The sequence below is a fragment of the Ambystoma mexicanum genome, chromosome 13 (assembly GCF_040938575.1).
Source record: "Ambystoma mexicanum isolate Mex_15411 chromosome 13, UKY_AmexF1_1, whole genome shotgun sequence".
Classification (NCBI taxonomy): domain Eukaryota; kingdom Metazoa; phylum Chordata; class Amphibia; order Caudata; family Ambystomatidae; genus Ambystoma; species Ambystoma mexicanum.
In genome coordinates, this window is record NC_090938.1 from 357,175,460 (window position 1) to 357,203,240 (window position 27,781).

Sequence of the window (27,781 nt, forward strand, 5' to 3'; positions counted from 1 at the left end):
GCTGGGCATTTGCACAGACCTCTCCATGCCTGATTGGTGCCGAAGGTTAGTTGCAAGTGGTCCCCTGCTCACCCTACCTTACACAGGGCCATGCCCAGTTAGGCCCCTCAGGGCTAGGCCCGGCAGGGCTAAGCCCGGCGTTCGTCAGGCGAAGTGCCTGGACCCCTGCTCATCATACCTCAGAATCTGGTCTAGCTATTGCAGACATGGGGAATGGTGCTTATATCCCATTGACAGCGCCCACAAGCTGCATACTAATAGCCAATGATGTGTGAATGCGGTCAGGGTAGCAGACATATAGAACAATTGGGTGGGTTCGCTTCCGAACTGGATGCACAGGAGCAGGAGAGAATGGCTGTTGGCGATGTATGCAACTTGCTCTGCGTGAACACATCTACCGACCCCTTCCCCTACACACACGGGCACATACACACACACACACACACATAGCCATTGGAGCTATGCAGAGCTAATCAGAAAGATTGGTAATCATTAGAACATGAAAGATATGTGTTCATTTTTTATTAAACTTGTGGACTCCCGCAGAAACGGAGGGACTCACATCTCTAATTGAGGCTTGCTTACCTCTATACAAATGTGTTTGCTGGCTGTCTTTCTTCAACTGGTATGTGCGGTTGTGTCTGTCTTTGTCTTTCAACACGCCTGGCACGTTTACATTATCAAAGAGATGATTGTATGGAGATGGGGAACACCCCTCCGTTGCATTGTGAACTTGAACAGTCTTTTCACCAAAGCAGCTACATGCGACATTGCAAGGTTTTTGTCAGTCTTTGCCTGAAAACATTAGGCCTTCCTCTCGAACTCTATTTCACTCCTTCTGTGGAAGACTTCAATTATGAGGATGCATCCCGTCATAAAAGGTTCTCTGTAGATGGTGCAACTCTGGCTTCTCTTCCCCGTGCTTTTTGAAAATAATCCGCCCGAGGCCCTGATGAGGTTTGAACTCATGACCCCTGGTTTACGAGACCAGTGCTCTGCCACTGAGCTACAAGGCCACCTGCTGCTTGCTCACAGCCAACAACAGAAAGTGCAAAGAAACCATGGTTTTTACCTAGGTAGATCTCCAGGTATATGAATTTCTGGTTGTGTAAAAATGGCTGTATATCTCTGCATGTGTTCAGTACGTCATCATACATCTGATTTGCGAAAGCGTGTGTGCTTATGTTGGTGATACATTGTCGGTATGCGTTTGAGTATGTACTTTTACGGGTATGTATGTATTGAGTAGGATGCTGAACAGGTTCATGAGTTTAGATAGCAGGTCAGAATGATGGCAAAAGGAACATGTAAAAGGCAGACAACTAAAAGAAAAAAGAATTTGGGATGTAAGCTTGGGAGTTTACTAACTGCGCTGATTTTGGCTCCTATAATAGTAAAGAATGGAAACCTACGAGGAAAGTCTTTGACTAATTTCATTCTCCGCCTGCACCAATGAACTTATTTTTACATCTCTATTTCCATATCTGTACTCATTCCTGTCTTTCACAGGGAGGTTGAAAGACTTTGGTCTATGTTTAAATGCAGACTATAAAGAAAAAATACGACGAAGGTGGGATTCGAACCCACGCGTGCAGAGCACAATGGATTAGCAGTCCATCGCCTTAACCACTCGGCCACCTCGTCTGTTTGGGAACGGTGCTCGAATCCCATGCTTAAAGAAGAGATAAAACAATGGTGGTGCAAAGTCAGTGAAAAATAGATCATGTTTGTCATAATAGAAACAAGATCGTTGACTCGTTCTTCCTTACCCGGCCATTGATAGATAAACACATCAAGTTGAAGTTCAGAAAAATATAACTAGAGCTCCTGGAGGGTTCACAACACTAATCCAGAGGAAGGTGCTTGAGCTTCCGTATGGCACACCATTAGTAGTAAAACCAGCATAACGCAAGCTCCAGTTTCCCAGTGTTTGGCATCATTCAACGTTTCCAGCCAAGATCAAAGTTCAGATGCTGCTGCTTCCTTTGATGTCATTGAATTTAAATAGTGAGTGATGGCAATAACCCTTTTCCAATTAAATTTTGCCACATCAACGTCCCTGAAAATAGAGAAAGGCGTGCAACCCAGAACCGCTGTACTGTTCAATAGAGTAAGGGCTTCACCGTGATCATCTGCATCTGTCATCACAAAATTATCAAGGTCTTTTTCTTGAAGAAATTAGGTCCAGAAAGCCGACCTTCCCCACAGACTATTCAGACACCTTGCGCTTGTGGCTTTGTTATAGGCCCGAATCCATTGGTAAAAGGTTGCACAGGTACAATGTGCAATATCAGTTCCTATTCAACAATGTTCAAGAAAATTACCATTTGGAGGCCCTGATGAGGATCGAACTCACGACCCCTGGTTTACAAGACCAGTGCTCTGCCACTGAGCTACAGAGCCCCTCAGGTTACGACGCATAACAGCAACACAACGAGCACACAACATGATGTTTACTGGGTAGACATATTTGAAGGGTGTGTGAGAATGTATGTATATGATTGTGATTTGACCTGTTTTTTTCTGGCCGATTTTTTGAGGAGCAGCTAATTTGTGCGTATTCCGTGCAATTTTAGGGTGACTAATGAGGAGATGTGATGCGTGAAAGTTGAAAAAAACATGTACATGGCAGCAGAGAGACAATATGGATATTACCTTTGCTTTTTTAAATTTCTATCCGGATTCTGGCTCAAAGGGTAGTCAAGCACAGCAGATTGCATTCCTGCCAGTAACACGACAACCTTGTTTGTGTCCTTCTTAATCAACTAACATGCATATTTTCACTTTTGTCTGTATGTTCTTTGAAAGCCAATGGCAATGGTGCTTAGAGCAATGCAGATGTTTAAAAAAGATTTCAAAAGTTAAAATCGACAAAGGTGGGATTCGAAACCACGCGTGTACAGCAGATTAGCAGTCCATCGCCTTAACCACTCGGCCACCTCGTCTACAGGGATTATGTTAGGCATTCAAGTCTTTACAGGTAATAACACAAACATCTTCAAAATAGAACCACAATGCGCTGCTTGTTGAGGTACATCCAGCCGTTTGCAGGAAAACTGCCTCACTTGCTGTTGAGAAAAATTCATCAAAGTCCTGGGGTGTTTATAGGCATCGCCAAGATGACATTGGGAGGTGTTTCAATTGACACGTGTTGAATATGAGGAAGAGCATCATGCTGGCTCCAGTGGCACTGCCTGCAGCATGACAAAAATGTAGAAGGGACATTTGACTGCACCATTGGCTGAACATCAGTGGCAAAGTGTATATCAGGCTAAAAGGTAAGCTCCAGTGGCACAATATGGGCACTACAAGGCACCCATAATTTGGTGTCAGCTAAAAAGACAATGCCAGAGCTTGTGGGTGCTTTTGTACACTTGTGTGTGTGTTTGTGGGTGTAGTTTCATGTCGAAAACCAAAACACAGCAGCTCCAGTGGCGCAATCGGTTAGCGCGCGGTACTTATACAGCAGTACATGCAGTGAGCAATGCCGAGGTTGTGAGTTCAAGCCTCACCTGGAGCAACTTTGGAACTTTTTACTAATTCACCTCAAAACGGAATTATTGAACCAATAAATGTTCTGGACATTTTTTGGTTCACCTCAAGGTTTCCTTGATTGTCAGTTAATGTTGTATGACAGCTCCTCTGCCTTTTAGACATGGAATACTCATTGCAAGTTATTTATGGGGTGTTTGCGCTTTAAATACAGCTACGGAGGGTTTTTGAAAATAGAACAGAAAATAAAAAATGTCAACTGTTATTATACTCCATTTTCTGCTGAGCACCACTTACGGAAGACATTTGTAAAGGTAGAAAAAGGGTTACTGGAGTAGGATCCAGGAGACAATATCAACTTACAAAGAATAATGTTGTCTATTTACTGCATTATCGCCTTTGAAGCAAACCTCTGAGAATAAATACCCTTTCACTAATCAGGCAGTCACTTTGATAAAATCAAGCAGAACAAGGATGCTGATAGGAACTCGCCTCATTTGCATATGGGCTAGGGCTTCTGGGAGCCATGAGAATTAGGAGTTGAAGGTTTTGCAGATCGAGATTGCTAAAGGGCTGGGCATTTGCACAGACCTCTCCATGCCTGATTGGTGCCGAAGGTTAGTTGCAAGTGGTCCCCTGCTCACCCTACCTTACACAGGGCCATGCCCAGTTAGGCCCCTCAGGGCTAGGCCCGGCAGGGCTAAGCCCGGCGTTCGTCAGGCGAAGTGCCTGGACCCCTGCTCATCATACCTCAGAATCTGGTCTAGCTATTGCAGACATGGGGAATGGTGCTTATATCCCATTGACAGCGCCCACAAGCTGCATACTAATAGCCAATGATGTGTGAATGCGGTCAGGGTAGCAGACATATAGAACAATTGGGTGGGTTCGCTTCCGAACTGGATGCACAGGAGCAGGAGAGAATGGCTGTTGGCGATGTATGCAACTTGCTCTGCGTGAACACATCTACCGACCCCTTCCCCTACACACACGGGCACATACACACACACACACACACATAGCCATTGGAGCTATGCAGAGCTAATCAGAAAGATTGGTAATCATTAGAACATGAAAGATATGTGTTCATTTTTTATTAAACTTGTGGACTCCCGCAGAAACGGAGGGACTCACATCTCTAATTGAGGCTTGCTTACCTCTATACAAATGTGTTTGCTGGCTGTCTTTCTTCAACTGGTATGTGCGGTTGTGTCTGTCTTTGTCTTTCAACACGCCTGGCACGTTTACATTATCAAAGAGATGATTGTATGGAGATGGGGAACACCCCTCCGTTGCATTGTGAACTTGAACAGTCTTTTCACCAAAGCAGCTACATGCGACATTGCAAGGTTTTTGTCAGCCTTTGCCTGAAAACATTAGGCCTTCCTCTCGAACTCTATTTCACTCCTTCTGTGGAAGACTTCAATTATGAGGATGCATCCCGTCATAAAAGGTTCTCTGTAGATGGTGCAACTCTGGCTTCTCTTCCCCGTGCTTTTTGAAAATAATCCGCCCGAGGCCCTGATGAGGTTTGAACTCATGACCCCTGGTTTACGAGACCAGTGCTCTGCCACTGAGCTACAAGGCCACCTGCTGCTTGCTCACAGCCAACAACAGAAAGTGCAAAGAAACCATGGGTTTTACCTAGGTAGATCTCCAGGTATATGAATTTCTGGTTGTGTAAAAATGGCTGTATATCTCTGCATGTGTTCAGTACGTCATCATACATCTGATTTGCGAAAGCGTGTGTGCTTATGTTGGTGATACATTGTCGGTATGCGTTTGAGTATGTACTTTTACGGGTATGTATGTATTGAGTAGGATGCTGAACAGGTTCATGAGTTTAGATAGCAGGTCAGAATGATGGCAAAAGGAACATGTAAAAGGCAGACAACTAAAAGAAAAAAGAATTTGGGATGTAAGCTTGGGAGTTTACTAACTGCGCTGATTTTGGCTCCTATAATAGTAAAGAATGGAAACCTACGAGGAAAGTCTTTGACTAATTTCATTCTCCGCCTGCACCAATGAACTTATTTTTACATCTCTATTTCCATATCTGTACTCATTCCTGTCTTTCACAGGGAGGTTGAAAGACTTTGGTCTATGTTTAAATGCAGACTATAAAGAAAAAATACGACGAAGGTGGGATTCGAACCCACGCGTGCAGAGCACAATGGATTAGCAGTCCATCGCCTTAACCACTCGGCCACCTCGTCTGTTTGGGAACGGTGCTCGAGTCCCATGCTTAAAGAAGAGATAAAACAATGGTGGTGCAAAGTCAGTGAAAAATAGATCATGTTTGTCATAGTAGAAACAAGATCGTTGACTCGTTCTTCCTTACCCGGCCATTGATAGATAAACACATCAAGTTGAAGTTCAGAAAAATATAACAAGAGCTCCTGGAGGGTTCACAACACTAATCCAGAGGAAGGTGCTTGAGCTTCCGTATGGCACACCATTAGTAGTAAAACCAGCATAACGCAAGCTCCAGTTTCCCAGTGTTTGGCATCATTCAACGTTTCCAGCCAAGATCAAAGTTCAGATGCTGCTGCTTCCTGTGATGTCATTGAATTTAAATAGTGAGTGATGGCAATAACCCTTTTCCAATTAAATTTTGCCACATCAACGTCCCTGAAAATAGAGAAAGGCGTGCAACCCAGAACCGCTGTACTGTTCAATAGAGTAAGGGCTTCACCGTGATAATCTGCATCTGTCATCACAAGATTATCAAGGTCTTTTTCTTGAAGAAATTAGGTCCAGAAAGCCGACCTTCCCCACAGACTATTCAGACACCTTGCGCTTGTGGCTTTGTTATAGGCCCGAATCCATTGGTAAAAGGTTGCACAGGTACAATGTGCAATATCAGTTCCTATTCAACAATGTTCAAGAAAATTACCATTTGGAGGCCCTGATGAGGATCGAACTCACGACCCCTGGTTTACAAGACCAGTGCTCTGCCACTGAGCTACAGAGCCCCTCAGGTTACGACGCATAACAGCAACACAACGAGCACACAACATGATGTTTACTGGGTAGACATATTTGAAGGGTGTGTGAGAATGTATGTATATGATTGTGATTTGACCTGTTTTTTTCTGGCCGATTTTTTGAGGAGCAGCTAATTTGTGCGTATTCCGTGCAATTTTAGGGTGACTAATGAGGAGATGTGATGCGTGAAAGTTGAAAAAAACATGTACATGGCAGCAGAGAGACAATATGGATATTACCTTTGCTTTTTTAAATTTCTATCCGGATTCTGGCTCAAAGGGTAGTCAAGCACAGCAGATTGCATTCCTGCCAGTAACACGACAACCTTGTTTGTGTCCTTCTTAATCAACTAACATGCATATTTTCACTTTTGTCTGTATGTTCTTTGAAAGCCAATGGCAATGGTGCTTAGAGCAATGCAGATGTTTAAAAAAGATTTCAAAAGTTAAAATCGACAAAGGTGGGATTCGAAACCACGCGTGTACAGTAGATTAGCAGTCCATCGCCTTAACCACTCGGCCACCTCGTCTACAGGGATTATGTTAGGCATTCAAGTCTTTACAGGTAATAACACAAACATCTTCAAAATAGAACCACAATGCGTTCCTTGTTGAGGTACATCCAGCCGTTTGCAGGAAAACTGCCTCACTTGCTGTTGAGAAAAATTCATCAAAGTCCTGGGGTGTTTATAGGCATCGCCAAGATGACATTGGGAGGTGTTTCAATTGACACGTGTTGAATATGAGGAAGAGCATCATGCTGGCTCCAGTGGCACTGCCTGCAGCATGACAAAAATGTAGAAGGGACATTTGACTGCACCATTGGCTGAACATCAGTGGCAAAGTGTATATCAGGCTAAAAGGTAAGCTCCAGTGGCACAATATGGGCACTACAAGGCACCCATAATTTGGTGTCAGCTAAAAAGACAATGCCAGAGCTTGTGGGTGCTTTTGTACACTTGTGTGTGTGTTTGTGGGTGTAGTTTCATGTTGAAAACCAAAACACAGCAGCTCCAGTGGCGCAATCGGTTAGCGCGCGGTACTTATACAGCAGTACATGCAGTGAGCAATGCCGAGGTTGTGAGTTCAAGCCTCACCTGGAGCAACTTTGGAACTTTTTACTAATTCACCTCAAAACTGAATTATTGAACCAATAAATGTTCTGGACATTTTTTGGTTCACCTCAAGGTTTCCTTGATTGTCAGTTAATGTTGTATGACAGCTCCTCTGCCTTTTAGACATGGAATACTCATTGCAAGTTATTTATGGGGTGTTTGCGCTTTAAATACAGCTACGGAGGGTTTTTGAAAATAGAACAGAAAATAAAAAATGTCAACTGTTATTATACTCCATTTTCTGCTGAGCACCACTTACGGAAGACATTTGTAAAGGTAGAAAAAGGGTTACTGGAGTAGGATCCAGGAGACAATATCAACTTACAAAGAATAATGTTGTCTATTTACTGCATTATCGCCTTTGAAGCAAACCTCTGAGAATAAATACCCTTTCACTAATCAGGCAGTCACTTTGATAAAATCAAGCAGAACAAGGATGCTGATAGGAACTCGCCTCATTTGCATATGGGCTAGGGCTTCTGGGAGCCATGAGAATTAGGAGTTGAAGGTTTTGCAGATCGAGATTGCTAAAGGGCTGGGCATTTGCACAGACCTCTCCATGCCTGATTGGTGCCGAAGGTTAGTTGCAAGTGGTCCCCTGCTCACCCTACCTTACACAGGGCCATGCCCAGTTAGGCCCCTCAGGGCTAGGCCCGGCAGGGCTAAGCCCGGCGTTTGTCAGGCGAAATGCCTGGACCCCTGCTCATCATACCTCAGAATCTGGTCTAGCTATTGCAGACATGGGGAATGGTGCTTATATCCCATTGACAGCGCCCACAAGCTGCATACTAATAGCCAATGATGTGTGAATGCGGTCAGGGTAGCAGACATATAGAACAATTGGGTGGGTTCGCTTCCGAACTGGATGCACAGGAGCAGGAGAGAATGGCTGTTGGCGATGTATGCAACTTGCTCTGCGTGAACACATCTACCGACCCCTTCCCCTACACACACGGGCACATACACACACACACACACACATAGCCATTGGAGCTATGCAGAGCTAATCAGAAAGATTGGTAATCATTAGAACATGAAAGATATGTGTTCATTTTTTATTAAACTTGTGGACTCCCGCAGAAACGGAGGGACTCACATCTCTAATTGAGGCTTGCTTACCTCTATACAAATGTGTTTGCTGGCTGTCTTTCTTCAACTGGTATGTGCGGTTGTGTCTGTCTTTGTCTTTCAACACGCCTGGCACGTTTACATTATCAAAGAGATGATTGTATGGAGATGGGGAACACCCCTCCGTTGCATTGTGAACTTGAACAGTCTTTTCACCAAAGCAGCTACATGCGACATTGCAAGGTTTTTGTCAGTCTTTGCCTGAAAACATTAGGCCTTCCTCTCGAACTCTATTTCACTCCTTCTGTGGAAGACTTCAATTATGAGGATGCATCCCGTCATAAAAGGTTCTCTGTAGATGGTGCAACTCTGGCTTCTCTTCCCCGTGCTTTTTGAAAATAATCCGCCCGAGGCCCTGATGAGGTTTGAACTCATGACCCCTGGTTTACGAGACCAGTGCTCTGCCACTGAGCTACAAGGCCACCTGCTGCTTGCTCACAGCCAACAACAGAAAGTGCAAAGAAACCATGGTTTTTACCTAGGTAGATCTCCAGGTATATGAATTTCTGGTTGTGTAAAAATGGCTGTATATCTCTGCATGTGTTCAGTACGTCATCATACATCTGATTTGCGAAAGCGTGTGTGCTTATGTTGGTGATACATTGTCGGTATGCGTTTGAGTATGTACTTTTACGGGTATGTATGTATTGAGTAGGATGCTGAACAGGTTCATGAGTTTAGATAGCAGGTCAGAATGATGGCAAAAGGAACATGTAAAAGGCAGACAACTAAAAGAAAAAAGAATTTGGGATGTAAGCTTGGGAGTTTACTAACTGCGCTGATTTTGGCTCCTATAATAGTAAAGAATGGAAACCTACGAGGAAAGTCTTTGACTAATTTCATTCTCCGACTGCACCAATGAACTTATTTTTACATCTCTATTTCCATATCTGTACTCATTCCTGTCTTTCACAGGGAGGTTGAAAGACTTTGGTCTATGTTTAAATGCAGACTATAAAGAAAAAATACGACGAAGGTGGGATTCGAACCCACGCGTGCAGAGCACAATGGATTAGCAGTCCATCGCCTTAACCACTCGGCCACCTCGTCTGTTTGGGAACGGTGCTCGAATCCCATGCTTAAAGAAGAGATAAAACAATGGTGGTGCAAAGTCAGTGAAAAATAGATCATGTTTGTCATAATAGAAACAAGATCGTTGACTCGTTCTTCCTTACCCGGCCATTGATAGATAAACACATCAAGTTGAAGTTCAGAAAAATATAACAAGAGCTCCTGGAGGGTTCACAACACTAATCCAGAGGAAGGTGCTTGAGCTTCCGTATGGCACACCATTAGTAGTAAAACCAGCATAACGCAAGCTCCAGTTTCCCAGTGTTTGGCATCATTCAACGTTTCCAGCCAAGATCAAAGTTCAGATGCTGCTGCTTCCTGTGATGTCATTGAATTTAAATAGTGAGTGATGGCAATAACCCTTTTCCAATTAAATTTTGCCACATCAACGTCCCTGAAAATAGAGAAAGGCGTGCAACCCAGAACCGCTGTACTGTTCAATAGAGTAAGGGCTTCACCGTGATCATCTGCATCTGTCATCACAAAATTATCAAGGTCTTTTTCTTGAAGAAATTAGGTCCAGAAAGCCGACCTTCCCCACAGACTATTCAGACACCTTGCGCTTGTGGCTTTGTTATAGGCCCGAATCCATTGGTAAAAGGTTGCACAGGTACAATGTGCAATATCAGTTCCTATTCAACAATGTTCAAGAAAATTACCATTTGGAGGCCCTGATGAGGATCGAACTCACGACCCCTGGTTTACAAGACCAGTGCTCTGCCACTGAGCTACAGAGCCCCTCAGGTTACGACGCATAACAGCAACACAACGAGCACACAACATGATGTTTACTGGGTAGACATATTTGAAGGGTGTGTGAGAATGTATGTATATGATTGTGATTTGACCTGTTTTTTTCTGGCCGATTTTTTGAGGAGCAGCTAATTTGTGCGTATTCCGTGCAATTTTAGGGTGACTAATGAGGAGATGTGATGCGTGAAAGTTGAAAAAAACATGTACATGGCAGCAGAGAGACAATATGGATATTACCTTTGCTTTTTTAAATTTCTATCCGGATTCTGGCTCAAAGGGTAGTCAAGCACAGCAGATTGCATTCCTGCCAGTAACACGACAACCTTGTTTGTGTCCTTCTTAATCAACTAACATGCATATTTTCACTTTTGTCTGTATGTTCTTTGAAAGCCAATGGCAATGGTGCTTAGAGCAATGCAGATGTTTAAAAAAGATTTCAAAAGTTAAAATCGACAAAGGTGGGATTCGAAACCACGCGTGTACAGCAGATTAGCAGTCCATCGCCTTAACCACTCGGCCACCTCGTCTACAGGGATTATGTTAGGCATTCAAGTCTTTACAGGTAATAACACAAACATCTTCAAAATAGAACCACAATGCGCTGCTTGTTGAGGTACATCCAGCCGTTTGCAGGAAAACTGCCTCACTTGCTGTTGAGAAAAATTCATCAAAGTCCTGGGGTGTTTATAGGCATCGCCAAGATGACATTGGGAGGTGTTTCAATTGACACGTGTTGAATATGAGGAAGAGCATCATGCTGGCTCCAGTGGCACTGCCTGCAGCATGACAAAAATGTAGAAGGGACATTTGACTGCACCATTGGCTGAACATCAGTGGCAAAGTGTATATCAGGCTAAAAGGTAAGCTCCAGTGGCACAATATGGGCACTACAAGGCACCCATAATTTGGTGTCAGCTAAAAAGACAATGCCAGAGCTTGTGGGTGCTTTTGTACACTTGTGTGTGTGTTTGTGGGTGTAGTTTCATGTCGAAAACCAAAACACAGCAGCTCCAGTGGCGCAATCGGTTAGCGCGCGGTACTTATACAGCAGTACATGCAGTGAGCAATGCCGAGGTTGTGAGTTCAAGCCTCACCTGGAGCAACTTTGGAACTTTTTACTAATTCACCTCAAAACTGAATTATTGAACCAATAAATGTTCTGGACATTTTTTGGTTCACCTCAAGGTTTCCTTGATTGTCAGTTAATGTTGTATGACAGCTCCTCTGCCTTTTAGACATGGAATACTCATTGCAAGTTATTTATGGGGTGTTTGCGCTTTAAATACAGCTACGGAGGGTTTTTGAAAATAGAACAGAAAATAAAAAATGTCAACTGTTATTATACTCCATTTTCTGCTGAGCACCACTTACGGAAGACATTTGTAAAGGTAGAAAAAGGGTTACTGGAGTAGGATCCAGGAGACAATATCAACTTACAAAGAATAATGTTGTCTATTTACTGCATTATCGCCTTTGAAGCAAACCTCTGAGAATAAATACCCTTTCACTAATCAGGCAGTCACTTTGATAAAATCAAGCAGAACAAGGATGCTGATAGGAACTCGCCTCATTTGCATATGGGCTAGGGCTTCTGGGAGCCATGAGAATTAGGAGTTGAAGGTTTTGCAGATCGAGATTGCTAAAGGGCTGGGCATTTGCACAGACCTCTCCATGCCTGATTGGTGCCGAAGGTTAGTTGCAAGTGGTCCCCTGCTCACCCTACCTTACACAGGGCCATGCCCAGTTAGGCCCCTCAGGGCTAGGCCCGGCAGGGCTAAGCCCGGCGTTCGTCAGGCGAAGTGCCTGGACCTCTGCTCATCATACCTCAGAATCTGGTCTAGCTATTGCAGACATGGGGAATGGTGCTTATATCCCATTGACAGCGCCCACAAGCTGCATACTAATAGCCAATGATGTGTGAATGCGGTCAGGGTAGCAGACATATAGAACAATTGGGTGGGTTCGCTTCCGAACTGGATGCACAGGAGCAGGAGAGAATGGCTGTTGGCGATGTATGCAACTTGCTCTGCGTGAACACATCTACCGACCCCTTCCCCTACACACACGGGCACATACACACACACACACACACATAGCCATTGGAGCTATGCAGAGCTAATCAGAAAGATTGGTAATCATTAGAACATGAAAGATATGTGTTCATTTTTTATTAAACTTGTGGACTCCCGCAGAAACGGAGGGACTCACATCTCTAATTGAGGCTTGCTTACCTCTATACAAATGTGTTTGCTGGCTGTCTTTCTTCAACTGGTATGTGCGGTTGTGTCTGTCTTTGTCTTTCAACACGCCTGGCACGTTTACATTATCAAAGAGATGATTGTATGGAGATGGGGAACACCCCTCCGTTGCATTGTGAACTTGAACAGTCTTTTCACCAAAGCAGCTACATGCGACATTGCAAGGTTTTTGTCAGTCTTTGCCTGAAAACATTAGGCCTTCCTCTCGAACTCTATTTCACTCCTTCTGTGGAAGACTTCAATTATGAGGATGCATCCCGTCATAAAAGGTTCTCTGTAGATGGTGCAACTCTGGCTTCTCTTCCCCGTGCTTTTTGAAAATAATCCGCCCGAGGCCCTGATGAGGTTTGAACTCATGACCCCTGGTTTACGAGACCAGTGCTCTGCCACTGAGCTACAAGGCCACCTGCTGCTTGCTCACAGCCAACAACAGAAAGTGCAAAGAAACCATGGTTTTTACCTAGGTAGATCTCCAGGTATATGAATTTCTGGTTGTGTAAAAATGGCTGTATATCTCTGCATGTGTTCAGTACGTCATCATACATCTGATTTGCGAAAGCGTGTGTGCTTATGTTGGTGATACATTGTCGGTATGCGTTTGAGTATGTACTTTTACGGGTATGTATGTATTGAGTAGGATGCTGAACAGGTTCATGAGTTTAGATAGCAGGTCAGAATGATGGCAAAAGGAACATGTAAAAGGCAGACAACTAAAAGAAAAAAGAATTTGGGATGTAAGCTTGGGAGTTTACTAACTGCGCTGATTTTGGCTCCTATAATAGTAAAGAATGGAAACCTACGAGGAAAGTCTTTGACTAATTTCATTCTCCGCCTGCACCAATGAACTTATTTTTACATCTCTATTTCCATATCTGTACTCATTCCTGTCTTTCACAGGGAGGTTGAAAGACTTTGGTCTATGTTTAAATGCAAACTATAAAGAAAAAATACGACGAAGGTGGGATTCGAACCCACGCGTGCAGAGCACAATGGATTAGCAGTCCATCGCCTTAACCACTCGGCCACCTCGTCTGTTTGGGAACGGTGCTCGAATCCCATGCTTAAAGAAGAGATAAAACAATGGTGGTGCAAAGTCAGTGAAAAATAGATCATGTTTGTCATAATAGAAACAAGATCGTTGACTCGTTCTTCCTTACCCGGCCATTGATAGATAAACACATCAAGTTGAAGTTCAGAAAAATATAACAAGAGCTCCTGGAGGGTTCACAACACTAATCCAGAGGAAGGTGCTTGAGCTTCCGTATGGCACACCATTAGTAGTAAAACCAGCATAACGCAAGCTCCAGTTTCCCAGTGTTTGGCATCATTCAACGTTTCCAGCCAAGATCAAAGTTCAGATGCTGCTGCTTCCTGTGATGTCATTGAATTTAAATAGTGAGTGATGGCAATAACCCTTTTCCAATTAAATTTTGCCACATCAACGTCCCTGAAAATAGAGAAAGGCGTGCAACCCAGAACCGCTGTACTGTTCAATAGAGTAAGGGCTTCACCGTGATCATCTGCATCTGTCATCACAAAATTATCAAGGTCTTTTTCTTGAAGAAATTAGGTCCAGAAAGCCGACCTTCCCCACAGACTATTCAGACACCTTGCGCTTGTGGCTTTGTTATAGGCCCGAATCCATTGGTAAAAGGTTGCACAGGTACAATGTGCAATATCAGTTCCTATTCAACAATGTTCAAGAAAATTACCATTTGGAGGCCCTGATGAGGATCGAACTCACGACCCCTGGTTTACAAGACCAGTGCTCTGCCACTGAGCTACAGAGCCCCTCAGGTTACGACGCATAACAGCAACACAACGAGCACACAACATGATGTTTACTGGGTAGACATATTTGAAGGGTGTGTGAGAATGTATGTATATGATTGTGATTTGACCTGTTTTTTTCTGGCCGATTTTTTGAGGAGCAGCTAATTTGTGCGTATTCCGTGCAATTTTAGGGTGACTAATGAGGAGATGTGATGCGTGAAAGTTGAAAAAAACATGTACATGGCAGCAGAGAGACAATATGGATATTACCTTTGCTTTTTTAAATTTCTATCCGGATTCTGGCTCAAAGGGTAGTCAAGCACAGCAGATTGCATTCCTGCCAGTAACACGACAACCTTGTTTGTGTCCTTCTTAATCAACTAACATGCATATTTTCACTTTTGTCTGTATGTTCTTTGAAAGCCAATGGCAATGGTGCTTAGAGCAATGCAGATGTTTAAAAAAGATTTCAAAAGTTAAAATCGACAAAGGTGGGATTCGAAACCACGCGTGTACAGCAGATTAGCAGTCCATCGCCTTAACCACTCGGCCACCTCGTCTACAGGGATTATGTTAGGCATTCAAGTCTTTACAGGTAATAACACAAACATCTTCAAAATAGAACCACAATGCGCTGCTTGTTGAGGTACATCCAGCCGTTTGCAGGAAAACTGCCTCACTTGCTGTTGAGAAAAATTCATCAAAGTCCTGGGGTGTTTATAGGCATCGCCAAGATGACATTGGGAGGTGTTTCAATTGACACGTGTTGAATATGAGGAAGAGCATCATGCTGGCTCCAGTGGCACTGCCTGCAGCATGACAAAAATGTAGAAGGGACATGTGACTGCACCATTGGCTGAACATCAGTGGCAAAGTGTATATCAGGCTAAAAGGTAAGCTCCAGTGGCACAATATGGGCACTACAAGGCACCCATAATTTGGTGTCAGCTAAAAAGACAATGCCAGAGCTTGTGGGTGCTTTTGTACACTTGTGTGTGTGTTTGTGGGTGTAGTTTCATGTCGAAAACCAAAACACAGCAGCTCCAGTGGCGCAATCGGTTAGCGCGCGGTACTTATACAGCAGTACATGCAGTGAGCAATGCCGAGGTTGTGAGTTCAAGCCTCACCTGGAGCAACTTTGGAACTTTTTACTAATTCACCTCAAAACTGAATTATTGAACCAATAAATGTTCTGGACATTTTTTGGTTCACCTCAAGGTTTCCTTGATTGTCAGTTAATGTTGTATGACAGCTCCTCTGCCTTTTAGACATGGAATACTCATTGCAAGTTATTTATGGGGTGTTTGCGCTTTAAATACAGCTACGGAGGGTTTTTGAAAATAGAACAGAAAATAAAAAATGTCAACTGTTATTATACTCCATTTTCTGCTGAGCACCACTTACGGAAGACATTTGTAAAGGTAGAAAAAGGGTTACTGGAGTAGGATCCAGGAGACAATATCAACTTACAAAGAATAATGTTGTCTATTTACTGCATTATCGCCTTTGAAGCAAACCTCTGAGAATAAATACCCTTTCACTAATCAGGCAGTCACTTTGATAAAATCAAGCAGAACAAGGATGCTGATAGGAACTCGCCTCATTTGCATATGGGCTAGGGCTTCTGGGAGCCATGAGAATTAGGAGTTGAAGGTTTTGCAGATCGAGATTGCTAAAGGGCTGGGCATTTGCACAGACCTCTCCATGCCTGATTGGTGCCGAAGGTTAGTTGCAAGTGGTCCCCTGCTCACCCTACCTTACACAGGGCCATGCCCAGTTAGGCCCCTCAGGGCTAGGCCCGGCAGGGCTAAGCCCGGCGTTCGTCAGGCGAAGTGCCTGGACCCCTGCTCATCATACCTCAGAATCTGGTCTAGCTATTGCAGACATGGGGAATGGTGCTTATATCCCATTGACAGCGCCCACAAGCTGCATACTAATAGCCAATGATGTGTGAATGCGGTCAGGGTAGCAGACATATAGAACAATTGGGTGGGTTCGCTTCCGAACTGGATGCACAGGAGCAGGAGAGAATGGCTGTTGGCGATGTATGCAACTTGCTCTGCGTGAACACATCTACCGACCCCTTCCCCTACACACACGGGCACATACACACACACACACACACATAGCCATTGGAGCTATGCAGAGCTAATCAGAAAGATTGGTAATCATTAGAACATGAAAGATATGTGTTCATTTTTTATTAAACTTGTGGACTCCCGCAGAAACGGAGGGACTCACATCTCTAATTGAGGCTTGCTTACCTCTATACAAATGTATTTGCTGGCTGTCTTTCTTCAACTGGTATGTGCGGTTGTGTCTGTCTTTGTCTTTCAACACGCCTGGCACGTTTACATTATCAAAGAGATGATTGTATGGAGATGGGGAACACCCCTCCGTTGCATTGTGAACTTGAACAGTCTTTTCACCAAAGCAGCTACATGCGACATTGCAAGGTTTTTGTCAGCCTTTGCCTGAAAACATTAGGCCTTCCTCTCGAACTCTATTTCACTCCTTCTGTGGAAGACTTCAATTATGAGGATGCATCCCGTCATAAAAGGTTCTCTGTAGATGGTGCAACTCTGGCTTCTCTTCCCCGTGCTTTTTGAAAATAATCCGCCCGAGGCCCTGATGAGGTTTGAACTCATGACCCCTGGTTTACGAGACCAGTGCTCTGCCACTGAGCTACAAGGCCACCTGCTGCTTGCTCACAGCCAACAACAGAAAGTGCAAAGAAACCATGGGTTTTACCTAGGTAGATCTCCAGGTATATGAATTTCTGGTTGTGTAAAAATGGCTGTATATCTCTGCATGTGTTCAGTACGTCATCATACATCTGATTTGCGAAAGCGTGTGTGCTTATGTTGGTGATACATTGTCGGTATGCGTTTGAGTATGTACTTTTACGGGTATGTATGTATTGAGTAGGATGCTGAACAGGTTCATGAGTTTAGATAGCAGGTCAGAATGATGGCAAAAGGAACATGTAAAAGGCAGACAACTAAAAGAAAAAAGAATTTGGGATGTAAGCTTGGGAGTTTACTAACTGCGCTGATTTTGGCTCCTATAATAGTAAAGAATGGAAACCTACGAGGAAAGTCTTTGACTAATTTCATTCTCCGCCTGCACCAATGAACTTATTTTTACATCTCTATTTCCATATCTGTACTCATTCCTGTCTTTCACAGGGAGGTTGAAAGACTTTGGTCTATGTTTAAATGCAGACTATAAAGAAAAAATACGACGAAGGTGGGATTCGAACCCACGCGTGCAGAGCACAATGGATTAGCAGTCCATCGCCTTAACCACTCGGCCACCTCGTCTGTTTGGGAACGGTGCTCGAGTCCCATGCTTAAAGAAGAGATAAAACAATGGTGGTGCAAAGTCAGTGAAAAATAGATCATGTTTGTCATAGTAGAAACAAGATCGTTGACTCGTTCTTCCTTACCCGGCCATTGATAGATAAACACATCAAGTTGAAGTTCAGAAAAATATAACAAGAGCTCCTGGAGGGTTCACAACACTAATCCAGAGGAAGGTGCTTGAGCTTCCGTATGGCACACCATTAGTAGTAAAACCAGCATAACGCAAGCTCCAGTTTCCCAGTGTTTGGCATCATTCAACGTTTCCAGCCAAGATCAAAGTTCAGATGCTGCTGCTTCCTGTGATGTCATTGAATTTAAATAGTGAGTGATGGCAATAACCCTTTTCCAATTAAATTTTGCCACATCAACGTCCCTGAAAATAGAGAAAGGCGTGCAACCCAGAACCGCTGTACTGTTCAATAGAGTAAGGGCTTCACCGTGATAATCTGCATCTGTCATCACAAGATTATCAAGGTCTTTTTCTTGAAGAAATTAGGTCCAGAAAGCCGACCTTCCCCACAGACTATTCAGACACCTTGCGCTTGTGGCTTTGTTATAGGCCCGAATCCATTGGTAAAAGGTTGCACAGGTACAATGTGCAATATCAGTTCCTATTCAACAATGTTCAAGAAAATTACCATTTGGAGGCCCTGATGAGGATCGAACTCACGACCCCTGGTTTACAAGACCAGTGCTCTGCCACTGAGCTACAGAGCCCCTCAGGTTACGACGCATAACAGCAACACAACGAGCACACAACATGATGTTTACTGGGTAGACATATTTGAAGGGTGTGTGAGAATGTATGTATATGATTGTGATTTGACCTGTTTTTTTCTGGCCGATTTTTTGAGGAGCAGCTAATTTGTGCGTATTCCGTGCAATTTTAGGGTGACTAATGAGGAGATGTGATGCGTGAAAGTTGAAAAAAACATGTACATGGCAGCAGAGAGACAATATGGATATTACCTTTGCTTTTTTAAATTTCTATCCGGATTCTGGCTCAAAGGGTAGTCAAGCACAGCAGATTGCATTCCTGCCAGTAACACGACAACCTTGTTTGTGTCCTTCTTAATCAACTAACATGCATATTTTCACTTTTGTCTGTATGTTCTTTGAAAGCCAATGGCAATGGTGCTTAGAGCAATGCAGATGTTTAAAAAAGATTTCAAAAGTTAAAATCGACAAAGGTGGGATTCGAAACCACGCGTGTACAGTAGATTAGCAGTCCATCGCCTTAACCACTCGGCCACCTCGTCTACAGGGATTATGTTAGGCATTCAAGTCTTTACAGGTAATAACACAAACATCTTCAAAATAGAACCACAATGCGTTCCTTGTTGAGGTACATCCAGCCGTTTGCAGGAAAACTGCCTCACTTGCTGTTGAGAAAAATTCATCAAAGTCCTGGGGTGTTTATAGGCATCGCCAAGATGACATTGGGAGGTGTTTCAATTGACACGTGTTGAATATGAGGAAGAGCATCATGCTGGCTCCAGTGGCACTGCCTGCAGCATGACAAAAATGTAGAAGGGACATTTGACTGCACCATTGGCTGAACATCAGTGGCAAAGTGTATATCAGGCTAAAAGGTAAGCTCCAGTGGCACAATATGGGCACTACAAGGCACCCATAATTTGGTGTCAGCTAAAAAGACAATGCCAGAGCTTGTGGGTGCTTTTGTACACTTGTGTGTGTGTTTGTGGGTGTAGTTTCATGTTGAAAACCAAAACACAGCAGCTCCAGTGGCGCAATCGGTTAGCGCGCGGTACTTATACAGCAGTACATGCAGTGAGCAATGCCGAGGTTGTGAGTTCAAGCCTCACCTGGAGCAACTTTGGAACTTTTTACTAATTCACCTCAAAACTGAATTATTGAACCAATAAATGTTCTGGACATTTTTTGGTTCACCTCAAGGTTTCCTTGATTGTCAGTTAATGTTGTATGACAGCTCCTCTGCCTTTTAGACATGGAATACTCATTGCAAGTTATTTATGGGGTGTTTGCGCTTTAAATACAGCTACGGAGGGTTTTTGAAAATAGAACAGAAAATAAAAAATGTCAACTGTTATTATACTCCATTTTCTGCTGAGCACCACTTACGGAAGACATTTGTAAAGGTAGAAAAAGGGTTACTGGAGTAGGATCCAGGAGACAATATCAACTTACAAAGAATAATGTTGTCTATTTACTGCATTATCGCCTTTGAAGCAAACCTCTGAGAATAAATACCCTTTCACTAATCAGGCAGTCACTTTGATAAAATCAAGCAGAACAAGGATGCTGATAGGAACTCGCCTCATTTGCATATGGGCTAGGGCTTCTGGGAGCCATGAGAATTAGGAGTTGAAGGTTTTGCAGATCGAGATTGCTAAAGGGCTGGGCATTTGCACAGACCTCTCCATGCCTGATTGGTGCCGAAGGTTAGTTGCAAGTGGTCCCCTGCTCACCCTACCTTACACAGGGCCATGCCCAGTTAGGCCCCTCAGGGCTAGGCCCGGCAGGGCTAAGCCCGGCGTTTGTCAGGCGAAATGCCTGGACCCCTGCTCATCATACCTCAGAATCTGGTCTAGCTATTGCAGACATGGGGAATGGTGCTTATATCCCATTGACAGCGCCCACAAGCTGCATACTAATAGCCAATGATGTGTGAATGCGGTCAGGGTAGCAGACATATAGAACAATTGGGTGGGTTCGCTTCCGAACTGGATGCACAGGAGCAGGAGAGAATGGCTGTTGGCGATGTATGCAACTTGCTCTGCGTGAACACATCTACCGACCCCTTCCCCTACACACACGGGCACATACACACACACACACACACATAGCCATTGGAGCTATGCAGAGCTAATCAGAAAGATTGGTAATCATTAGAACATGAAAGATATGTGTTCATTTTTTATTAAACTTGTGGACTCCCGCAGAAACGGAGGGACTCACATCTCTAATTGAGGCTTGCTTACCTCTATACAAATGTGTTTGCTGGCTGTCTTTCTTCAACTGGTATGTGCGGTTGTGTCTGTCTTTGTCTTTCAACACGCCTGGCACGTTTACATTATCAAAGAGATGATTGTATGGAGATGGGGAACACCCCTCCGTTGCATTGTGAACTTGAACAGTCTTTTCACCAAAGCAGCTACATGCGACATTGCAAGGTTTTTGTCAGTCTTTGCCTGAAAACATTAGGCCTTCCTCTCGAACTCTATTTCACTCCTTCTGTGGAAGACTTCAATTATGAGGATGCATCCCGTCATAAAAGGTTCTCTGTAGATGGTGCAACTCTGGCTTCTCTTCCCCGTGCTTTTTGAAAATAATCCGCCCGAGGCCCTGATGAGGTTTGAACTCATGACCCCTGGTTTACGAGACCAGTGCTCTGCCACTGAGCTACAAGGCCACCTGCTGCTTGCTCACAGCCAACAACAGAAAGTGCAAAGAAACCATGGTTTTTACCTAGGTAGATCTCCAGGTATATGAATTTCTGGTTGTGTAAAAATGGCTGTATATCTCTGCATGTGTTCAGTACGTCATCATACATCTGATTTGCGAAAGCGTGTGTGCTTATGTTGGTGATACATTGTCGGTATGCGTTTGAGTATGTACTTTTACGGGTATGTATGTATTGAGTAGGATGCTGAACAGGTTCATGAGTTTAGATAGCAGGTCAGAATGATGGCAAAAGGAACATGTAAAAGGCAGACAACTAAAAGAAAAAAGAATTTGGGATGTAAGCTTGGGAGTTTACTAACTGCGCTGATTTTGGCTCCTATAATAGTAAAGAATGGAAACCTACGAGGAAAGTCTTTGACTAATTTCATTCTCCGACTGCACCAATGAACTTATTTTTACATCTCTATTTCCATATCTGTACTCATTCCTGTCTTTCACAGGGAGGTTGAAAGACTTTGGTCTATGTTTAAATGCAGACTATAAAGAAAAAATACGACGAAGGTGGGATTCGAACCCACGCGTGCAGAGCACAATGGATTAGCAGTCCATCGCCTTAACCACTCGGCCACCTCGTCTGTTTGGGAACGGTGCTCGAATCCCATGCTTAAAGAAGAGATAAAACAATGGTGGTGCAAAGTCAGTGAAAAATAGATCATGTTTGTCATAATAGAAACAAGATCGTTGACTCGTTCTTCCTTACCCGGCCATTGATAGATAAACACATCAAGTTGAAGTTCAGAAAAATATAACAAGAGCTCCTGGAGGGTTCACAACACTAATCCAGAGGAAGGTGCTTGAGCTTCCGTATGGCACACCATTAGTAGTAAAACCAGCATAACGCAAGCTCCAGTTTCCCAGTGTTTGGCATCATTCAACGTTTCCAGCCAAGATCAAAGTTCAGATGCTGCTGCTTCCTGTGATGTCATTGAATTTAAATAGTGAGTGATGGCAATAACCCTTTTCCAATTAAATTTTGCCACATCAACGTCCCTGAAAATAGAGAAAGGCGTGCAACCCAGAACCGCTGTACTGTTCAATAGAGTAAGGGCTTCACCGTGATCATCTGCATCTGTCATCACAAAATTATCAAGGTCTTTTTCTTGAAGAAATTAGGTCCAGAAAGCCGACCTTCCCCACAGACTATTCAGACACCTTGCGCTTGTGGCTTTGTTATAGGCCCGAATCCATTGGTAAAAGGTTGCACAGGTACAATGTGCAATATCAGTTCCTATTCAACAATGTTCAAGAAAATTACCATTTGGAGGCCCTGATGAGGATCGAACTCACGACCCCTGGTTTACAAGACCAGTGCTCTGCCACTGAGCTACAGAGCCCCTCAGGTTACGACGCATAACAGCAACACAACGAGCACACAACATGATGTTTACTGGGTAGACATATTTGAAGGGTGTGTGAGAATGTATGTATATGATTGTGATTTGACCTGTTTTTTTCTGGCCGATTTTTTGAGGAGCAGCTAATTTGTGCGTATTCCGTGCAATTTTAGGGTGACTAATGAGGAGATGTGATGCGTGAAAGTTGAAAAAAACATGTACATGGCAGCAGAGAGACAATATGGATATTACCTTTGCTTTTTTAAATTTCTATCCGGATTCTGGCTCAAAGGGTAGTCAAGCACAGCAGATTGCATTCCTGCCAGTAACACGACAACCTTGTTTGTGTCCTTCTTAATCAACTAACATGCATATTTTCACTTTTGTCTGTATGTTCTTTGAAAGCCAATGGCAATGGTGCTTAGAGCAATGCAGATGTTTAAAAAAGATTTCAAAAGTTAAAATCGACAAAGGTGGGATTCGAAACCACGCGTGTACAGCAGATTAGCAGTCCATCGCCTTAACCACTCGGCCACCTCGTCTACAGGGATTATGTTAGGCATTCAAGTCTTTACAGGTAATAACACAAACATCTTCAAAATAGAACCACAATGCGCTGCTTGTTGAGGTACATCCAGCCGTTTGCAGGAAAACTGCCTCACTTGCTGTTGAGAAAAATTCATCAAAGTCCTGGGGTGTTTATAGGCATCGCCAAGATGACATTGGGAGGTGTTTCAATTGACACGTGTTGAATATGAGGAAGAGCATCATGCTGGCTCCAGTGGCACTGCCTGCAGCATGACAAAAATGTAGAAGGGACATTTGACTGCACCATTGGCTGAACATCAGTGGCAAAGTGTATATCAGGCTAAAAGGTAAGCTCCAGTGGCACAATATGGGCACTACAAGGCACCCATAATTTGGTGTCAGCTAAAAAGACAATGCCAGAGCTTGTGGGTGCTTTTGTACACTTGTGTGTGTGTTTGTGGGTGTAGTTTCATGTCGAAAACCAAAACACAGCAGCTCCAGTGGCGCAATCGGTTAGCGCGCGGTACTTATACAGCAGTACATGCAGTGAGCAATGCCGAGGTTGTGAGTTCAAGCCTCACCTGGAGCAACTTTGGAACTTTTTACTAATTCACCTCAAAACTGAATTATTGAACCAATAAATGTTCTGGACATTTTTTGGTTCACCTCAAGGTTTCCTTGATTGTCAGTTAATGTTGTATGACAGCTCCTCTGCCTTTTAGACATGGAATACTCATTGCAAGTTATTTATGGGGTGTTTGCGCTTTAAATACAGCTACGGAGGGTTTTTGAAAATAGAACAGAAAATAAAAAATGTCAACTGTTATTATACTCCATTTTCTGCTGAGCACCACTTACGGAAGACATTTGTAAAGGTAGAAAAAGGGTTACTGGAGTAGGATCCAGGAGACAATATCAACTTACAAAGAATAATGTTGTCTATTTACTGCATTATCGCCTTTGAAGCAAACCTCTGAGAATAAATACCCTTTCACTAATCAGGCAGTCACTTTGATAAAATCAAGCAGAACAAGGATGCTGATAGGAACTCGCCTCATTTGCATATGGGCTAGGGCTTCTGGGAGCCATGAGAATTAGGAGTTGAAGGTTTTGCAGATCGAGATTGCTAAAGGGCTGGGCATTTGCACAGACCTCTCCATGCCTGATTGGTGCCGAAGGTTAGTTGCAAGTGGTCCCCTGCTCACCCTACCTTACACAGGGCCATGCCCAGTTAGGCCCCTCAGGGCTAGGCCCGGCAGGGCTAAGCCCGGCGTTCGTCAGGCGAAGTGCCTGGACCTCTGCTCATCATACCTCAGAATCTGGTCTAGCTATTGCAGACATGGGGATGGTGCTTATATCCCATTGACAGCGCCCACAAGCTGCATACTAATAGCCAATGATGTGTGAATGCGGTCAGGGTAGCAGACATATAGAACAATTGGGTGGGTTCGCTTCCGAACTGGATGCACAGGAGCAGGAGAGAATGGCTGTTGGCGATGTATGCAACTTGCTCTGCGTGAACACATCTACCGACCCCTTCCCCTACACACACGGGCACATACACACACACACACACACATAGCCATTGGAGCTATGCAGAGCTAATCAGAAAGATTGGTAATCATTAGAACATGAAAGATATGTGTTCATTTTTTATTAAACTTGTGGACTCCCGCAGAAACGGAGGGACTCACATCTCTAATTGAGGCTTGCTTACCTCTATACAAATGTGTTTGCTGGCTGTCTTTCTTCAACTGGTATGTGCGGTTGTGTCTGTCTTTGTCTTTCAACACGCCTGGCACGTTTACATTATCAAAGAGATGATTGTATGGAGATGGGGAACACCCCTCCGTTGCATTGTGAACTTGAACAGTCTTTTCACCAAAGCAGCTACATGCGACATTGCAAGGTTTTTGTCAGTCTTTGCCTGAAAACATTAGGCCTTCCTCTCGAACTCTATTTCACTCCTTCTGTGGAAGACTTCAATTATGAGGATGCATCCCGTCATAAAAGGTTCTCTGTAGATGGTGCAACTCTGGCTTCTCTTCCCCGTGCTTTTTGAAAATAATCCGCCCGAGGCCCTGATGAGGTTTGAACTCATGACCCCTGGTTTACGAGACCAGTGCTCTGCCACTGAGCTACAAGGCCACCTGCTGCTTGCTCACAGCCAACAACAGAAAGTGCAAAGAAACCATGGTTTTTACCTAGGTAGATCTCCAGGTATATGAATTTCTGGTTGTGTAAAAATGGCTGTATATCTCTGCATGTGTTCAGTACGTCATCATACATCTGATTTGCGAAAGCGTGTGTGCTTATGTTGGTGATACATTGTCGGTATGCGTTTGAGTATGTACTTTTACGGGTATGTATGTATTGAGTAGGATGCTGAACAGGTTCATGAGTTTAGATAGCAGGTCAGAATGATGGCAAAAGGAACATGTAAAAGGCAGACAACTAAAAGAAAAAAGAATTTGGGATGTAAGCTTGGGAGTTTACTAACTGCGCTGATTTTGGCTCCTATAATAGTAAAGAATGGAAACCTACGAGGAAAGTCTTTGACTAATTTCATTCTCCGCCTGCACCAATGAACTTATTTTTACATCTCTATTTCCATATCTGTACTCATTCCTGTCTTTCACAGGGAGGTTGAAAGACTTTGGTCTATGTTTAAATGCAAACTATAAAGAAAAAATACGACGAAGGTGGGATTCGAACCCACGCGTGCAGAGCACAATGGATTAGCAGTCCATCGCCTTAACCACTCGGCCACCTCGTCTGTTTGGGAACGGTGCTCGAATCCCATGCTTAAAGAAGAGATAAAACAATGGTGGTGCAAAGTCAGTGAAAAATAGATCATGTTTGTCATAATAGAAACAAGATCGTTGACTCGTTCTTCCTTACCCGGCCATTGATAGATAAACACATCAAGTTGAAGTTCAGAAAAATATAACAAGAGCTCCTGGAGGGTTCACAACACTAATCCAGAGGAAGGTGCTTGAGCTTCCGTATGGCACACCATTAGTAGTAAAACCAGCATAACGCAAGCTCCAGTTTCCCAGTGTTTGGCATCATTCAACGTTTCCAGCCAAGATCAAAGTTCAGATGCTGCTGCTTCCTGTGATGTCATTGAATTTAAATAGTGAGTGATGGCAATAACCCTTTTCCAATTAAATTTTGCCACATCAACGTCCCTGAAAATAGAGAAAGGCGTGCAACCCAGAACCGCTGTACTGTTCAATAGAGTAAGGGCTTCACCGTGATCATCTGCATCTGTCATCACAAAATTATCAAGGTCTTTTTCTTGAAGAAATTAGGTCCAGAAAGCCGACCTTCCCCACAGACTATTCAGACACCTTGCGCTTGTGGCTTTGTTATAGGCCCGAATCCATTGGTAAAAGGTTGCACAGGTACAATGTGCAATATCAGTTCCTATTCAACAATGTTCAAGAAAATTACCATTTGGAGGCCCTGATGAGGATCGAACTCACGACCCCTGGTTTACAAGACCAGTGCTCTGCCACTGAGCTACAGAGCCCCTCAGGTTACGACGCATAACAGCAACACAACGAGCACACAACATGATGTTTACTGGGTAGACATATTTGAAGGGTGTGTGAGAATGTATGTATATGATTGTGATTTGACCTGTTTTTTTCTGGCCGATTTTTTGAGGAGCAGCTAATTTGTGCGTATTCCGTGCAATTTTAGGGTGACTAATGAGGAGATGTGATGCGTGAAAGTTGAAAAAAACATGTACATGGCAGCAGAGAGACAATATGGATATTACCTTTGCTTTTTTAAATTTCTATCCGGATTCTGGCTCAAAGGGTAGTCAAGCACAGCAGATTGCATTCCTGCCAGTAACACGACAACCTTGTTTGTGTCCTTCTTAATCAACTAACATGCATATTTTCACTTTTGTCTGTATGTTCTTTGAAAGCCAATGGCAATGGTGCTTAGAGCAATGCAGATGTTTAAAAAAGATTTCAAAAGTTAAAATCGACAAAGGTGGGATTCGAAACCACGCGTGTACAGCAGATTAGCAGTCCATCGCCTTAACCACTCGGCCACCTCGTCTACAGGGATTATGTTAGGCATTCAAGTCTTTACAGGTAATAACACAAACATCTTCAAAATAGAACCACAATGCGCTGCTTGTTGAGGTACATCCAGCCGTTTGCAGGAAAACTGCCTCACTTGCTGTTGAGAAAAATTCATCAAAGTCCTGGGGTGTTTATAGGCATCGCCAAGATGACATTGGGAGGTGTTTCAATTGACACGTGTTGAATATGAGGAAGAGCATCATGCTGGCTCCAGTGGCACTGCCTGCAGCATGACAAAAATGTAGAAGGGACATTTGACTGCACCATTGGCTGAACATCAGTGGCAAAGTGTATATCAGGCTAAAAGGTAAGCTCCAGTGGCACAATATGGGCACTACAAGGCACCCATAATTTGGTGTCAGCTAAAAAGACAATGCCAGAGCTTGTGGGTGCTTTTGTACACTTGTGTGTGTGTTTGTGGGTGTAG

The 27,781-nt window shown here is 43.6% G+C and overlaps 29 non-coding genes across 29 annotated transcripts; 6 read left to right on the forward strand and 23 right to left on the reverse strand.

The window, feature by feature from the left end:
- Nucleotides 1-944: 944 nt before the first annotated feature.
- Nucleotides 945-1,016, reverse strand: TRNAT-CGU (transfer RNA threonine (anticodon CGU)). Its single transcript has one exon. It is a non-coding gene; the product is annotated as a tRNA-Thr (tRNA).
- Nucleotides 1,017-1,562: 546 nt separating this feature from the next.
- On the reverse strand, nucleotides 1,563-1,644 carry TRNAS-GCU (transfer RNA serine (anticodon GCU)). The gene has a single exon. It is a non-coding gene; the product is annotated as a tRNA-Ser (tRNA).
- Nucleotides 1,645-2,331: 687 nt separating this feature from the next.
- On the reverse strand, nucleotides 2,332-2,403 carry TRNAT-UGU (transfer RNA threonine (anticodon UGU)). Its single transcript has one exon. It is a non-coding gene; the product is annotated as a tRNA-Thr (tRNA).
- Nucleotides 2,404-3,425: 1,022 nt separating this feature from the next.
- On the forward strand, nucleotides 3,426-3,520 carry TRNAI-UAU (transfer RNA isoleucine (anticodon UAU)). Its single transcript has 2 exons — nucleotides 3,426-3,463; nucleotides 3,485-3,520. It is a non-coding gene; the product is annotated as a tRNA-Ile (tRNA).
- Nucleotides 3,521-5,008: 1,488 nt separating this feature from the next.
- On the reverse strand, nucleotides 5,009-5,080 carry TRNAT-CGU (transfer RNA threonine (anticodon CGU)). The gene has a single exon. It is a non-coding gene; the product is annotated as a tRNA-Thr (tRNA).
- A 546-nt stretch (nucleotides 5,081-5,626) lies between these two features.
- Nucleotides 5,627-5,708, reverse strand: TRNAS-GCU (transfer RNA serine (anticodon GCU)). The gene has a single exon. It is a non-coding gene; the product is annotated as a tRNA-Ser (tRNA).
- A 687-nt stretch (nucleotides 5,709-6,395) lies between these two features.
- TRNAT-UGU (transfer RNA threonine (anticodon UGU)) lies at nucleotides 6,396-6,467 on the reverse strand. Its single transcript has one exon. It is a non-coding gene; the product is annotated as a tRNA-Thr (tRNA).
- Nucleotides 6,468-6,932: 465 nt separating this feature from the next.
- TRNAS-GCU (transfer RNA serine (anticodon GCU)) lies at nucleotides 6,933-7,009 on the reverse strand. Its single transcript has one exon. It is a non-coding gene; the product is annotated as a tRNA-Ser (tRNA).
- Nucleotides 7,010-7,489: 480 nt separating this feature from the next.
- Nucleotides 7,490-7,584, forward strand: TRNAI-UAU (transfer RNA isoleucine (anticodon UAU)). The gene is made up of 2 exons: nucleotides 7,490-7,527; nucleotides 7,549-7,584. It is a non-coding gene; the product is annotated as a tRNA-Ile (tRNA).
- Nucleotides 7,585-9,072: 1,488 nt separating this feature from the next.
- TRNAT-CGU (transfer RNA threonine (anticodon CGU)) lies at nucleotides 9,073-9,144 on the reverse strand. The gene has a single exon. It is a non-coding gene; the product is annotated as a tRNA-Thr (tRNA).
- Nucleotides 9,145-9,690: 546 nt separating this feature from the next.
- Nucleotides 9,691-9,772, reverse strand: TRNAS-GCU (transfer RNA serine (anticodon GCU)). Its single transcript has one exon. It is a non-coding gene; the product is annotated as a tRNA-Ser (tRNA).
- Nucleotides 9,773-10,459: 687 nt separating this feature from the next.
- On the reverse strand, nucleotides 10,460-10,531 carry TRNAT-UGU (transfer RNA threonine (anticodon UGU)). Its single transcript has one exon. It is a non-coding gene; the product is annotated as a tRNA-Thr (tRNA).
- A 1,022-nt stretch (nucleotides 10,532-11,553) lies between these two features.
- TRNAI-UAU (transfer RNA isoleucine (anticodon UAU)) lies at nucleotides 11,554-11,648 on the forward strand. Its single transcript has 2 exons — nucleotides 11,554-11,591; nucleotides 11,613-11,648. It is a non-coding gene; the product is annotated as a tRNA-Ile (tRNA).
- Nucleotides 11,649-13,136: 1,488 nt separating this feature from the next.
- TRNAT-CGU (transfer RNA threonine (anticodon CGU)) lies at nucleotides 13,137-13,208 on the reverse strand. Its single transcript has one exon. It is a non-coding gene; the product is annotated as a tRNA-Thr (tRNA).
- A 546-nt stretch (nucleotides 13,209-13,754) lies between these two features.
- Nucleotides 13,755-13,836, reverse strand: TRNAS-GCU (transfer RNA serine (anticodon GCU)). Its single transcript has one exon. It is a non-coding gene; the product is annotated as a tRNA-Ser (tRNA).
- Nucleotides 13,837-14,523: 687 nt separating this feature from the next.
- Nucleotides 14,524-14,595, reverse strand: TRNAT-UGU (transfer RNA threonine (anticodon UGU)). Its single transcript has one exon. It is a non-coding gene; the product is annotated as a tRNA-Thr (tRNA).
- Nucleotides 14,596-15,617: 1,022 nt separating this feature from the next.
- TRNAI-UAU (transfer RNA isoleucine (anticodon UAU)) lies at nucleotides 15,618-15,712 on the forward strand. The gene is made up of 2 exons: nucleotides 15,618-15,655; nucleotides 15,677-15,712. It is a non-coding gene; the product is annotated as a tRNA-Ile (tRNA).
- A 1,488-nt stretch (nucleotides 15,713-17,200) lies between these two features.
- Nucleotides 17,201-17,272, reverse strand: TRNAT-CGU (transfer RNA threonine (anticodon CGU)). Its single transcript has one exon. It is a non-coding gene; the product is annotated as a tRNA-Thr (tRNA).
- A 546-nt stretch (nucleotides 17,273-17,818) lies between these two features.
- Nucleotides 17,819-17,900, reverse strand: TRNAS-GCU (transfer RNA serine (anticodon GCU)). The gene has a single exon. It is a non-coding gene; the product is annotated as a tRNA-Ser (tRNA).
- A 687-nt stretch (nucleotides 17,901-18,587) lies between these two features.
- On the reverse strand, nucleotides 18,588-18,659 carry TRNAT-UGU (transfer RNA threonine (anticodon UGU)). Its single transcript has one exon. It is a non-coding gene; the product is annotated as a tRNA-Thr (tRNA).
- A 465-nt stretch (nucleotides 18,660-19,124) lies between these two features.
- TRNAS-GCU (transfer RNA serine (anticodon GCU)) lies at nucleotides 19,125-19,201 on the reverse strand. The gene has a single exon. It is a non-coding gene; the product is annotated as a tRNA-Ser (tRNA).
- A 480-nt stretch (nucleotides 19,202-19,681) lies between these two features.
- On the forward strand, nucleotides 19,682-19,776 carry TRNAI-UAU (transfer RNA isoleucine (anticodon UAU)). Its single transcript has 2 exons — nucleotides 19,682-19,719; nucleotides 19,741-19,776. It is a non-coding gene; the product is annotated as a tRNA-Ile (tRNA).
- Nucleotides 19,777-21,264: 1,488 nt separating this feature from the next.
- TRNAT-CGU (transfer RNA threonine (anticodon CGU)) lies at nucleotides 21,265-21,336 on the reverse strand. Its single transcript has one exon. It is a non-coding gene; the product is annotated as a tRNA-Thr (tRNA).
- A 546-nt stretch (nucleotides 21,337-21,882) lies between these two features.
- TRNAS-GCU (transfer RNA serine (anticodon GCU)) lies at nucleotides 21,883-21,964 on the reverse strand. Its single transcript has one exon. It is a non-coding gene; the product is annotated as a tRNA-Ser (tRNA).
- Nucleotides 21,965-22,651: 687 nt separating this feature from the next.
- Nucleotides 22,652-22,723, reverse strand: TRNAT-UGU (transfer RNA threonine (anticodon UGU)). The gene has a single exon. It is a non-coding gene; the product is annotated as a tRNA-Thr (tRNA).
- A 1,022-nt stretch (nucleotides 22,724-23,745) lies between these two features.
- TRNAI-UAU (transfer RNA isoleucine (anticodon UAU)) lies at nucleotides 23,746-23,840 on the forward strand. Its single transcript has 2 exons — nucleotides 23,746-23,783; nucleotides 23,805-23,840. It is a non-coding gene; the product is annotated as a tRNA-Ile (tRNA).
- Nucleotides 23,841-25,327: 1,487 nt separating this feature from the next.
- TRNAT-CGU (transfer RNA threonine (anticodon CGU)) lies at nucleotides 25,328-25,399 on the reverse strand. Its single transcript has one exon. It is a non-coding gene; the product is annotated as a tRNA-Thr (tRNA).
- A 546-nt stretch (nucleotides 25,400-25,945) lies between these two features.
- TRNAS-GCU (transfer RNA serine (anticodon GCU)) lies at nucleotides 25,946-26,027 on the reverse strand. The gene has a single exon. It is a non-coding gene; the product is annotated as a tRNA-Ser (tRNA).
- Nucleotides 26,028-26,714: 687 nt separating this feature from the next.
- On the reverse strand, nucleotides 26,715-26,786 carry TRNAT-UGU (transfer RNA threonine (anticodon UGU)). The gene has a single exon. It is a non-coding gene; the product is annotated as a tRNA-Thr (tRNA).
- Nucleotides 26,787-27,781: the final 995 nt, after the last annotated feature.